This window comes from Oncorhynchus gorbuscha, linkage group LG06 (assembly GCF_021184085.1).
Source record: "Oncorhynchus gorbuscha isolate QuinsamMale2020 ecotype Even-year linkage group LG06, OgorEven_v1.0, whole genome shotgun sequence".
Classification (NCBI taxonomy): Eukaryota; Metazoa; Chordata; class Actinopteri; order Salmoniformes; family Salmonidae; genus Oncorhynchus; species Oncorhynchus gorbuscha.
Genome location: NC_060178.1, coordinates 1,090,469 through 1,103,862, shown reverse-complemented (window position 1 = coordinate 1,103,862; position 13,394 = coordinate 1,090,469). Strand labels below are relative to the sequence as shown.

The 13,394-nt window shown below is 26.5% G+C and overlaps 1 protein-coding gene across 1 annotated transcript in view; it reads left to right on the top strand.

Annotated features, from left to right (window-relative positions):
- LOC124037357 overlaps window positions 1–13,394 on the top strand; it is a 50,083-nt gene that overhangs the window by 13,132 nt on the left and 23,557 nt on the right. The window lies entirely within an intron of this gene.

Genomic DNA, 13,394 nt, shown 5'->3' with positions numbered 1-13,394 from the left:
TGTAATGTATCTGTATCTATGTAATGTATCTGTATCTATGTATTGTATCTGTATCTGTGTAATGTATCTGTATATATGTAATGTATCTGTATCTATGTAATGTGTCTGTATCTGTATCTATGTAATGTATCTGTATCTATGTAATGTATCTGTATATATGTAATGTATCTGTGTCTATGTAATGTGTCTGTATCTATGTAATGTGTCTGTATCTATGTAATGTGTCTGTATCTATGTAATGTATATATGTAATGTATCTGTATCTGTATCGATGTAATGTATCTGTCTCTGTATCGATGTAATGTATCTGTATCTATGTAATGTATATATGTAATGTATCTGTATATATGTAATGTATCTGTATCTATGTAATGTATCTGTATCTATGTAATGTGTATATGTAATGTATCTGTATCTATGTAATGTATCTATGTAATGTATCTGTATCTATGTAATGTATCTGTATCTATGTAATGTATATATGTAATGTATCTGTATCTATGTAATGTATATATGTAATGTATCTGTATCTATGTAATGTATATATGTAATGTATATATGTAATGTGTCTGTATCTGTATCTATGTAATGTATCTATGTAATGTGTCTGTATCTATGTAATGTATCTGTATCTGTATCTGTATCTATGTAATGTATATATGTAATGTATCTGTATCTATGTAATGTATCTGTATCTATGTAATGTATATATGTAATGTATCTGTATCTATGTAATGTATATATGTAATGTATCTGTATCTATGTAATGTATCTGTATCTATGTAATGTATCTGTATCTATGTAATGTATATATGTAATGTATCTGCATATATGTAATGTATCTGTATCTATGTAATGTGTCTGTATCTGTATCTATGTAATGTATCTGTATCTATGTAATGTATCTGTATCTATGTAATGTATCTGTATCTATGTAATGTTTCTGTATCTGTATCTATGTAATGTATCTGTATCTATGTAATGTATCTGTATATATGTAATGTATCTGTATCTATGTAATGTGTCTGTATCTATGTAATGTGTCTGTATCTATGTAATGTGTCTGTATCTATGTAATGTATATATGTAATGTATCTGTATCTATGTAATGTGTCTGTATCTGTATCTATGTAATGTATCTGTATCTATGTAATGTATCTGTATCTATGTAATGTGTCTGTATCTGTATCTATGTAATGTGTCTGTATCTGTATCTATGTAATGTGTCTGTATCTGTATCTATGTAATGTATCTGTATCTATGTAATGTATCTGTATCTGTATCTGTATCTATGTAATGTATCTGTATCTGTATCTATATATGTAATGTATCTGTATCTATGTAATGTGTCTGTATCTGTATCTATGTAATGTATCTGTATCTATGTAATGTATCTGTATCTATGTAATATGTAATGTATCTGTATCTATGTAATGTATCTGTATCTATGTCATGTATCTATGTAATGTATCTGTATCTATGTAATGTATCTGTATCTGTATCGATGTAATGTATCTGTATCTGTATCTATGTAATGTATCTGTATCTATGTAATGTATATATGTAATGTATCTGTATCTATGTAATGTATCTGTATCTATGTAATGTGTAATGTATCTGTATCTATGTAATGTATCTGTATCTATGTAATGTATCTGTATCTATGTAATGTGTATCTATGTAATGTATCTGTATCTATGTAATGTATATATGTAATGTATCTGTATCTATGTAATGTATATATGTAATGTATCTGTATCTATGTAATGTGTCTGTATCTGTATCTATGTAATGTATCTGTATCTATGTAATGTATCTGTATCTATGTAATGTGTCTGTATCTGTATCTATGCAATGTATCTGTATCTATGTAATGTATCTGTATCTGTATCTATGTAATGTATCTGTATCTATGTAATGTATCTGTATCTATGTAATCTGTATCTATGTAATGTAATGTATCTGTATCTATGTAATGTATCTGTATCTATGTAATGTATCTGTATCTATGTAATGTATCTGTATCTATGTAATGTATCTGTATCTATGTAATGTATCTGTATCTATGTATCTATGTAATGTGTCTGTATCTATGTAATGTGTCTGTATCTATGTAATGTATATATGTAATGTATCTGTATCTATGTAATGTGTCTGTATCTGTATCTATGTAATGTATCTGTATCTATGTAATGTGGCTGTATCTATGTAATGTGTCTGTATCTATGTAATGTGTCTGTATCTATGTAATGTATATATGTAATGTATCTGTATCTATGTAATGTATCTGTATCTGTATCTATGTAATGTATCTGTATCTATGTAATGTATCTGTATCTATGTAATGTATCTGTATCTATGTAATGTATATCTGTATCTATGTAATGTGTCTGTATCTGTATCTATGTAATGTATCTGTATCTATGTAATGTATCTGTATCTATGTAATGTATATATGTAATGTGTCTGTATCTGTATCTATGTAATGTATCTATGTAATGTGTCTGTATCTATGTAATGTATCTGTATCTGTATCTATGTAATGTATATATGTAATGTATCTGTATCTATGTAATGTATCTGTATCTATGTAATGTATATATGTAATGTATCTGTATCTATGTAATGTATCTGTATCTAAGTAATGTATCTGTATCTATGTAATGTGTCTGTATCTGTATCTATGTAATGTATCTGTATATATGTAATGCATCTGTATCTATGTAATGTATCTGTATCTGTATCTGTATCTATGTAATGTATATATGTAATGTATCTGTATCTATGTAATGTATCTGTATCTATGTAATGTATATATGTAATGTATCTGTATCTATGTAATGTATCTGTATCTAAGTAATGTATCTGTATCTATGTAATGTATATATGTAATGTATCTGTATATATGTAATGTATCTGTATCTATGTAATGTGTCTGTATCTGTATCTATGTAATGTATCTGTATATATGTAATGTATCTGTATCTATGTAATGTGTCTGTATCTGTATCTATGTAATGTATCTGTATCTATGTAATGTATCTGTATCTATGTAATGTTTCTGTATCTGTATCTATGTAATGTATCTGTATATATGTAATGTATCTGTATCTATGTAATGTGTCTGTATCTATGTAATGTGTCTGTATCTATGTAATGTGTCTGTATCTATGTAATGTATATATGTAATGTATCTGTATCTATGTAATGTGTCTGTATCTGTATCTGTATCTATGTAATGTGTCTGTATCTGTATCTATGTAATGTATCTGTATCTATGTAATGTATCTGTATCTATGTAATGTGTCTGTATCTGTATCTATGTAATGTATCTGTATCTATGTAATGTATCTGTATCTATGTAATGTGTCTGTATCTATGTAATGTATCTGTATCTATGTAATGTATCTGTATCTGTATCTATGTAATGTGTCTGTATCTGTATCTATGTAATGTATCTGTATCTATGTAATGTATCTGTATCTATGTAATGTGTCTGTATCTGTATCTGTGTAATGTATCTGTATCTATGTAATGTATCTGTATCTATGTAATGTGTCTGTATCTGTATCTATGTAATGTATCTGTATCTATGTAATGTATCTGTATCTATGTAATGTATATATGTAATGTATCTGTATCTATGTAATGTATCTGTATCTATGTCATGTATCTGTATCTGTATCTATGTAATGTATATATGTAATGTATCTGTATATATGTAATGTATCTATGTAATGTATCTGTATATATGTAATGTATCTATGTAATGTATCTGTATCTATGTAATGTATCTGTATCTAAGTAATGTATCTGTATCTATGTAATGTGTCTGTATCTGTATCTATGTAATGTATCTGTATATATGTAATGTATCTGTATCTATGTAATGTATCTGTATCTGTATCTGTATCTATGTAATGTATATATGTAATGTATCTGTATCTATGTAATGTATCTGTATCTATGTAATGTATATATGTAATGTATCTGTATCTATGTAATGTATCTGTATCTATGTAATGTATCTGTATCTATGTAATGTATATATGTAATGTATCTGTATATATGTAATGTATCTGTATCTATGTAATGTGTCTGTATCTGTATCTATATAATGTATCTGTATCTATGTAATGTATCTGTATCTATGTAATGTTTCTGTATCTGTATCTATGTAATGTATCTGTATCTATGTAATGTATCTGTATATATGTAATGTATCTGTGTCTATGTAATGTGTCTGTATCTATGTAATGTGTCTGTATCTATGTAATGTGTCTGTATCTATGTAATGTGTCTGTATCTATGTAATGTATATATGTAATGTATCTGTATCTGTATCGATGTAATGTATCTGTCTCTGTATCTATGTAATGTGTATCTGTATCTATGTAATGTATATATGTAATGTATCTGTATATATGTAATGTATCTGTATCTATGTAATGTATCTGTATCTATGTAATGTGTATATGTAATGTATCTGTATCTATGTAATGTATCTATGTAATGTATCTGTATCTATGTAATGTATCTGTATCTATGTAATGTATATATGTAATGTATCTGTATCTATGTAATGTATATATGTAATGTATCTGTATCTATGTAATGTATATATGTAATGTATATATGTAATGTGTCTGTATCTGTATCTATGTAATGTATCTATGTAATGTGTCTGTATCTATGTAATGTATCTGTATCTGTATCTGTATCTATGTAATGTATATATGTAATGTATCTGTATCTATGTAATGTATCTGTATCTATGTAATGTATATATGTAATGTATCTGTATCTATGTAATGTATATATGTAATGTATCTGTATCTATGTAATGTATCTGTATCTATGTAATGTATCTGTATCTATGTAATGTATATATGTAATGTATCTGCATATATGTAATGTATCTGTATCTATGTAATGTGTCTGTATCTGTATCTATGTAATGTATCTGTATCTATGTAATGTATCTGTATCTATGTAATGTATCTGTATCTATGTAATGTTTCTGTATCTGTATCTATGTAATGTATCTGTATCTATGTAATGTATCTGTATCTATGTAATGTATCTGTATCTATGTAATGTGTCTGTATCTATGTAATGTGTCTGTATCTATGTAATGTGTCTGTATCTATGTAATGTATATATGTAATGTATCTGTATCTATGTAATGTGTCTGTATCTGTATCTATGTAATGTATCTGTATCTATGTAATGTATCTGTATCTATGTAATGTATCTGTATCTATGTAATGTGTCTGTATCTGTATCTATGTAATGTGTCTGTATCTGTATCTATGTAATGTGTCTGTATCTGTATCTATGTAATGTATCTGTATCTATGTAATGTATCTGTATCTATGTAATATGTCTGTATCTGTATCTATGTAATGTGTCTGTATCTGTATCTATGTAATGTATCTGTATCTATGTAATGTATCTGTATCTATGTATTGTATCTGTATCTGTGTAATGTATCTGTATCTATGTAATGTATCTGTATCTATGTAATGTGTCTGTATCTGTATCTATGTAATGTATCTGTATCTATGTAATGTATCTGTATCTATGTAATGTATCTGTGTCTATGTAATGTATCTGTATCTATGTAATGTGTCTGTATCTATGTAATGTGTCTGTATCTATGTAATGTATATATGTAATGTATCTGTATCTGTATCTATGTAATGTATCTGTATCTGTATCGATGTAATGTATCTGTATCTATGTAATGTATATATGTAATGTATCTGTATCTATGTAATGTATCTGTATCTATGTAATGTATCTGTATCTATGTAATGTGTATATGTAATGTATCTGTATCTATGTAATGTATCTATGTAATGTATCTGTATCTATGTAATGTATCTGTATCTATGTAATGTATATATGTAATGTATCTGTATCTATGTAATGTATATATGTAATGTATCTGTATCTATGTAATGTATATATGTAATGTATATATGTAATGTGTCTGTATCTGTATCTATGTAATGTATCTATGTAATGTATCTGTATCTATGTAATGTATCTGTATCTGTATCTGTATCTATGTAATGTATATATGTAATGTATCTGTATCTATGTAATGTATCTGTATCTATGTAATGTATATATGTAATGTATCTGTATCTATGTAATGTATATATGTAATGTATCTGTATCTATGTAATGTATCTGTATCTATGTAATGTATCTGTATCTATGTAATGTGTCTGTATATGTATCTATGTAATGTATCTGTATCTATGTAATGTGTCTGTATCTGTATCTATGTAATGTATCTGTATCTATGTAATGTATCTGTATCTATGTAATGTATCTGTATCTATGTAATGTTTCTGTATCTGTATCTATGTAATGTATCTGTATCTATGTAATGTATCTGTATATATGTAATGTATCTGTATCTATGTAATGTGTCTGTATCTATGTAATGTGTCTGTATCTATGTATCTGTATCTATGTAATGTATATATGTAATGTATCTGTATCTATGTAATGTGTCTGTATCTGTATCTATGTAATGTATCTGTATCTATGTAATGTATCTGTATCTATGTAATGTATCTGTATCTATGTAATGTGTCTGTATCTGTATCTATGTAATGTGTCTGTATCTGTATCTATGTAATGTGTCTGTATCTGTATCTATGTAATGTATCTGTATCTATGTAATGTATCTGTATCTATGTATATGTCTGTATCTGTATCTATGTAATGTGTCTGTATCTGTATCTATGTAATGTATCTGTATCTATGTAATGTATCTGTATCTATATGTATCTGTATCTATGTAATGTATCTGTATCTGTGTAATGTATCTGTATATATGTAATGTATCTGTATCTATGTAATGTGTCTGTATCTGTATCTATGTAATGTATCTGTATCTATGTAATGTATCTGTATCTATGTAATGTATATATGTAATGTATCTGTATCTATGTCATGTATCTGTATCTATGTCATGTATCTATGTAATGTATCTGTATCTATGTAATGTATCTGTATCTGTATCTATGTAATGTATCTGTCTCTGTATCTATGTAATGTATCTGTATCTATGTAATGTATATATGTAATGTATCTGTATCTATGTAATGTATCTGTATCTATGTAATGTATCTGTATCTATGTAATGTGTATATGTAATGTATCTATATCTATGTAATGTATCTGTATCTGTATCTATGTAATGTATCTGTATCTATGTAATGTATATATGTAATGTATCTGTATCTATGTAATGTATCTGTATCTATGTATCTGTAATGTATCTGTATCTATGTAATGTATCTGTATCTGTATCTGTATCTATGTAATGTATATATGTAATGTATCTGTATCTATGTAATGTATCTATGTAATGTGTATCTGTGTAATGTATCTGTATCTATGTATCTATGTATGTATATGTAATGTATCTGTATCTATGTAATGTGTCTGTATCTATGTAATGTATATATGTAATGTATCTGTATCTGTATCTATGTAATGTATCTGTATCTATGTAATGTATATCTATGTAATGTATCTGTATCTATGTAATGTATCTGTATCTATGTAATGTATCTGTATCTATGTAATGTATCTATGTAATGTATCTGTATATATGTAATGTATCTGTATCTATGTAATGTATCTGTATCTGTATCTATGTAATGTATCTGTATATATGTAATGTATCTGTATCTATGTAATGTTTCTGTATCTGTATCTATGTAATGTATCTGTATCTATGTAATGTATCTGTATCTATGTAATGTTTGTATCTGTATCTATGTAATGTATCTGTATCTATGTAATGTATCTGTATCTATGTAATGTATCTGTATCTATGTAATGTATCTGTATCTATGTAATGTGTCTGTATCTATGTAATGTATCTGTAATGTATCTGTATCTATGTAATGTGTCTGTATCTGTATCTGTAATGTGTCTGTATCTGTATCTATGTAATGTATCTGTATCTATGTAATGTGTCTGTATCTATGTAATGTGTCTGTATCTGTATCTGTATCTATGTAATGTGTCTGTATCTGTATCTATGTAATGTATCTGTATCTATGTAATGTGTATCTATGTAATGTGTCTGTATCTGTATCTATGTAATGTGTCTGTATCTGTATCTATGTAATGTGTCTGTATCTGTATCTATGTAATGTATCTGTATCTATGTATGTGTCTGTATCTATGTAATGTATCTGTATCTATGTATGTATCTGTATCTATGTATCTGTATCTATGTAATGTATCTGTATCTATGTAATGTGTCTGTATCTGTATCTATGTAATGTATCTGTATCTATGTAATGTATCTGTATCTATGTAATGTGTCTGTATCTGTATCTATGTAATGTATCTGTATCTATGTAATGTATCTGTATATATGTAATGTATCTGTATCTATGTAATGTATCTGTATCTATGTAATGTATCTGTATCTATGTAATGTGTCTGTATCTATCTATATGTATGTATCTGTATCTATGTAATGTGTCTGTATCTGTATCTATGTAATGTATCTGTATCTATGTAATGTATCTGTATCTATGTAATGTATCTGTATCTGTGTAATGTATCTGTATCTATGTAATGTGTCTGTATCTGTATCTATGTAATGTATCTGTATCTATGTAATGTATCTGTATCTATGTATCTGTATCTATGTAATGTATATATGTAATGTATCTGTATCTATGTAATGTGTCTGTATCTATGTAATGTATCTGTATCTATGTAATGTATCTATGTAATGTATCTATGTAATGTATCTGTATCTATGTAATGTATCTGTATCTATGTAATGTATCTGTATCTATGTAATGTATATATGTAATGTATCTGTATCTATGTAATGTATCTGTATCTGTATCTGTCTGTATCTATGTATGTATCTGTATCTGTATATATGTATCTGTATCTATGTAATGTATATATATCTATGTAATGTATCTGTATCTATGTAATGTATCTGTAATGTATCTGTATCTATGTAATGTATCTGTATCTATGTAATGTATCTGTATCTATGTAATGTGTATATGTAATGTATCTGTATCTATGTAATGTATCTGTATCTATGTAATGTATCTGTATCTATGTAATGTATCTGTATCTATGTAATGTATATGTAATGTATCTATGTAATGTATATATGTAATGTATCTGTATCTATGTAATGTATCTGTATCTATGTAATGTATATATGTAATGTATCTGTATCTAATGTATCTGTATCTATGTAATGTATCTGTATCTATGTAATGTGTCTGTATCTGTATCTATGTAATGTATCTGTATCTATGTAATGTATATATGTAATGTATCTGTATCTATGTAATGTATATATGTAATGTATCTGTATCTGTATCTATGTAATGTATCTGTATATATGTAATGTATCTGTATCTATGTAATGTATCTGTATCTGTATCTGTAATGTATCTGTATCTATGTAATGTATCTGTATCTATGTAATGTGTCTGTATCTATGTAATGTATCTATGTAATGTATCTGTATCTATGTAATGTATCTGTATCTATCTATGTAATGTGTCTGTATCTGTATCTATGTAATGTATCTGTATCTATGTAATGTGTCTGTATCTATGTAATGTATCTGTATGTATCTGTATCTATGTAATGTGTCTGTATCTGTATCTATGTAATGTATCTGTATCTATGTAATGTGGCTGTATCTATGTAATGTGTCTGTATCTGTATCTATGTAATGTGTCTGTATCTGTATCTATGTAATGTATCTGTATCTATGTAATGTATCTGTATCTATGTAATGTGTCTGTATCTATGTAATGTGTCTGTATCTATGTAATGTATATATGTAATGTATCTGTATCTATGTAATGTATCTGTATCTATGTAATGTATCTGTATCTATGTAATGTATCTGTATCTATGTAATGTATCTGTATCTATGTAATGTATCTATATATATGTAATGTATATATGTAATGTATCTGTATCTATATAATGTATCTGTATCTATGTAATGTATATATGTAATGTATATGTATCTATGTAATGTATCTGTATCTATGTAATGTATCTGTATCTATGTAATGTATATATGTAATGTATCTTGTATCTATGTAATGTATCTATATCTATGTAATGTATCTGTATCTATGTAATGTATCTATATCTATGTAATGTATCTGTATATATGTAATGTGTCTGTATCTATGTAATGTATCTATGTAATGTGTCTGTATCTATGTAATGTATCTGTATCTATGTAATGTATCTATGTAATGTATCTGTATCTATGTAATGTATCTGTATCTATGTAATGTATCTGTATCTATGTAATGTGTCTGTATCTGTATCTATGTAATGTATATATGTAATGTGTCTGTATCTATGTAATGTATCTATGTAATGTATCTGTATCTATGTAATGTATCTGTATCTATGTATGTATATATGTAATGTATCTGTATCTATGTAATGTATCTGTATGTATCTGTATCTATGTAATGTATATATGTAATGTATCTGTATATATGTAATGTATCTGTATCTATGTAATGTGTCTGTATCTGTATCTATGTAATGTATCTGTATATATGTAATGTATCTGTATCTATGTAATGTGTCTGTATCTGTATCTATGTAATGTATCTGTATATATGTAATGTATCTGTATCTATGTAATGTGTCTGTATCTATGTAATGTATCTATGTAATGTATCTGTATCTATGTAATGTATATATGTATTGTATCTGTATCTATGTAATGTATCTGTATCTGTGTAATGTATCTGTATCTATGTAATGTGTCTGTATCTATGTAATGTATCTATGTAATGTATCTGTATCTATGTAATGTGTCTGTATCTATGTAATGTATATATGTAATGTATCTGTATCTATGTAATGTATCTGTATCTATGTAATGTATCTGTATCTGTATCTATGTAATTTATATGTAATGTATCTGTATCTATGTAATGTAATATGTAATGTATCTGTATCTATGTAATGTGTCTGTATCTATGTAATGTATCTGTATCTATGTAATGTATCTGTAATGTGTATATATGTAATGTATCTGTATGTAATGTATATCTATGTAATGTATCTGTATCTATGTATGTATATGTGTATCTGTATCTGTATCTGTATCTATGTAATGTGTCTGTATCTATGTAATGTATATATGTAATGTATCTGTATCTATGTAATGTGTAATGTATCTGTATCTATGTAATGTATCTGTATCTGTATCTATGTAATGTATCTGTATCTATGTAATGTATCTGTATCTATGTAATGTGTATATGTAATGTATCTGTATATATGTAATGTATCTGTATATATGTAATGTATCTGTATATATGTAATGTATCTGTATCTATGTAATGTATCTGTATCTATGTAATGTATATATGTAATGTATCTGTATATATGTAATGTATCTGTATCTATGTAATGTGTCTGTATCTGTATCTATGTAATGTATCTATGTAATGTATCTGTATATATGTAATGTATCTATGTAATGTATCTGTATCTATGTAATGTATCTATGTAATGTATCTGTATCTATGTAATGTATCTATGTAATGTATCTGTATCTATGTAATGTATCTGTATCTATGTAATGTATCTGTATCTATGTAATATATCTATGTAATGTATCTGTATCTATGTAATGTATCTATGTAATGTATCTGTATCTATGTAATGTATCTGTATCTATGTAATGTGTATATGTAATGTATCTGTATCTATGTAATGTATCTGTATCTATGTAATGTATCTGTATCTATGTAATGTATCTGTATCTATGTAATGTATATATGTAATGTATCTATGTAATCTATATGTAATGTATCTGTATCTATGTAATGTATCTGTATCTATGTAATGTATATATGTAATGTATCTGTATATGTAATGTATCTGTATCTATGTAATGTATCTGTATCTATGTAATGTGTCTGTATCTGTATCTATGTAATGTATCTGTATCTATGTAATGTATATATGTAATGTATCTGTATCTATGTATATATGTAATGTATCTGTATATATGTAATGTGTCTGTATCTGTATCTATGTAATGTATCTGTATCTATGTAATGTATCTGTATCTATGTAATGTGTCTGTATCTGTATCTATGCAATGTATCTGTATCTATGTAATGTGTCTGTATCTGTATCTACGTAATGTATCTGTATCTATGTAATGTATCTGTATCTATGTAATGTGTCTGTATCTATGTAATGTATATATGTAATGTATCTGTATCTATGTAATGTATCTGTATCTATGTAATGTTTCTGTATCTGTATCTATGTAATGTATCTGTATCTATGTAATGTATCTGTATATATGTAATGTATCTGTATCTATGTAATGTGTCTGTATCTATGTAATGTGTCTGTATCTATGTAATGTGTCTGTATCTATGTAATGTATATATGTAATGTATCTGTATCTATGTAATGTGTCTGTATCTGTATCTATGTAATGTATCTGTATCTATGTAATGTGGCTGTATCTATGTAATGTGTCTGTATCTGTATCTGTATCTATGTAATGTGTCTGTATCTGTATATATGTAATGTATCTGTATATATGTAATGTATCTGTATCTATGTAATGTGTCTGTATCTATGTAATGTGTCTGTATCTATGTAATGTATATATGTAATGTATCTGTATCTATGTAATGTATCTGTATCTATGTAATGTTTCTGTATCTGTATCTATGTAATGTATCTGTATCTATGTAATGTATCTGTATCTATGTAATGTATCTGTATCTATGTAATGTGTCTGTATCTGTATCTATGTAATGTATCTGTATCTATGTAATGTATCTGTATCTATGTAATGTATCTGTATCTATGTAATGTGTCTGTATCTGTATCTATGTAATGTATCTGTATCTGTATCTATGTATCTGTATCTATGTAATGTCTATGTATGTATCTGTATCTGTATCTATGTAATGTATATATGTAATGTATCTGTATCTATGTAATGTATCTGTATCTATGTAATGTATATATGTAATGTATCTGTATCTATGTAATGTATCTGTATCTAAGTAATGTATCTGTATCTATGTAATGTGTCTGTATCTGTATCTATGTAATGTATCTGTATCTATGTAATGTATCTATGTAATGCATCTGTATCTATGTAATGTATCTGTATCTGTATCTGTATCTATGTAATGTATATATGTAATGTATCTGTATCTATGTAATGTATCTGTATCTATGTAATGTATATATGTAATGTATCTGTATCTATGTAATGTATCTGTATCTAAGTAATGTATCTGTATCTATGTAATGTATATATGTAATGTATCTGTATATATGTAATGTAT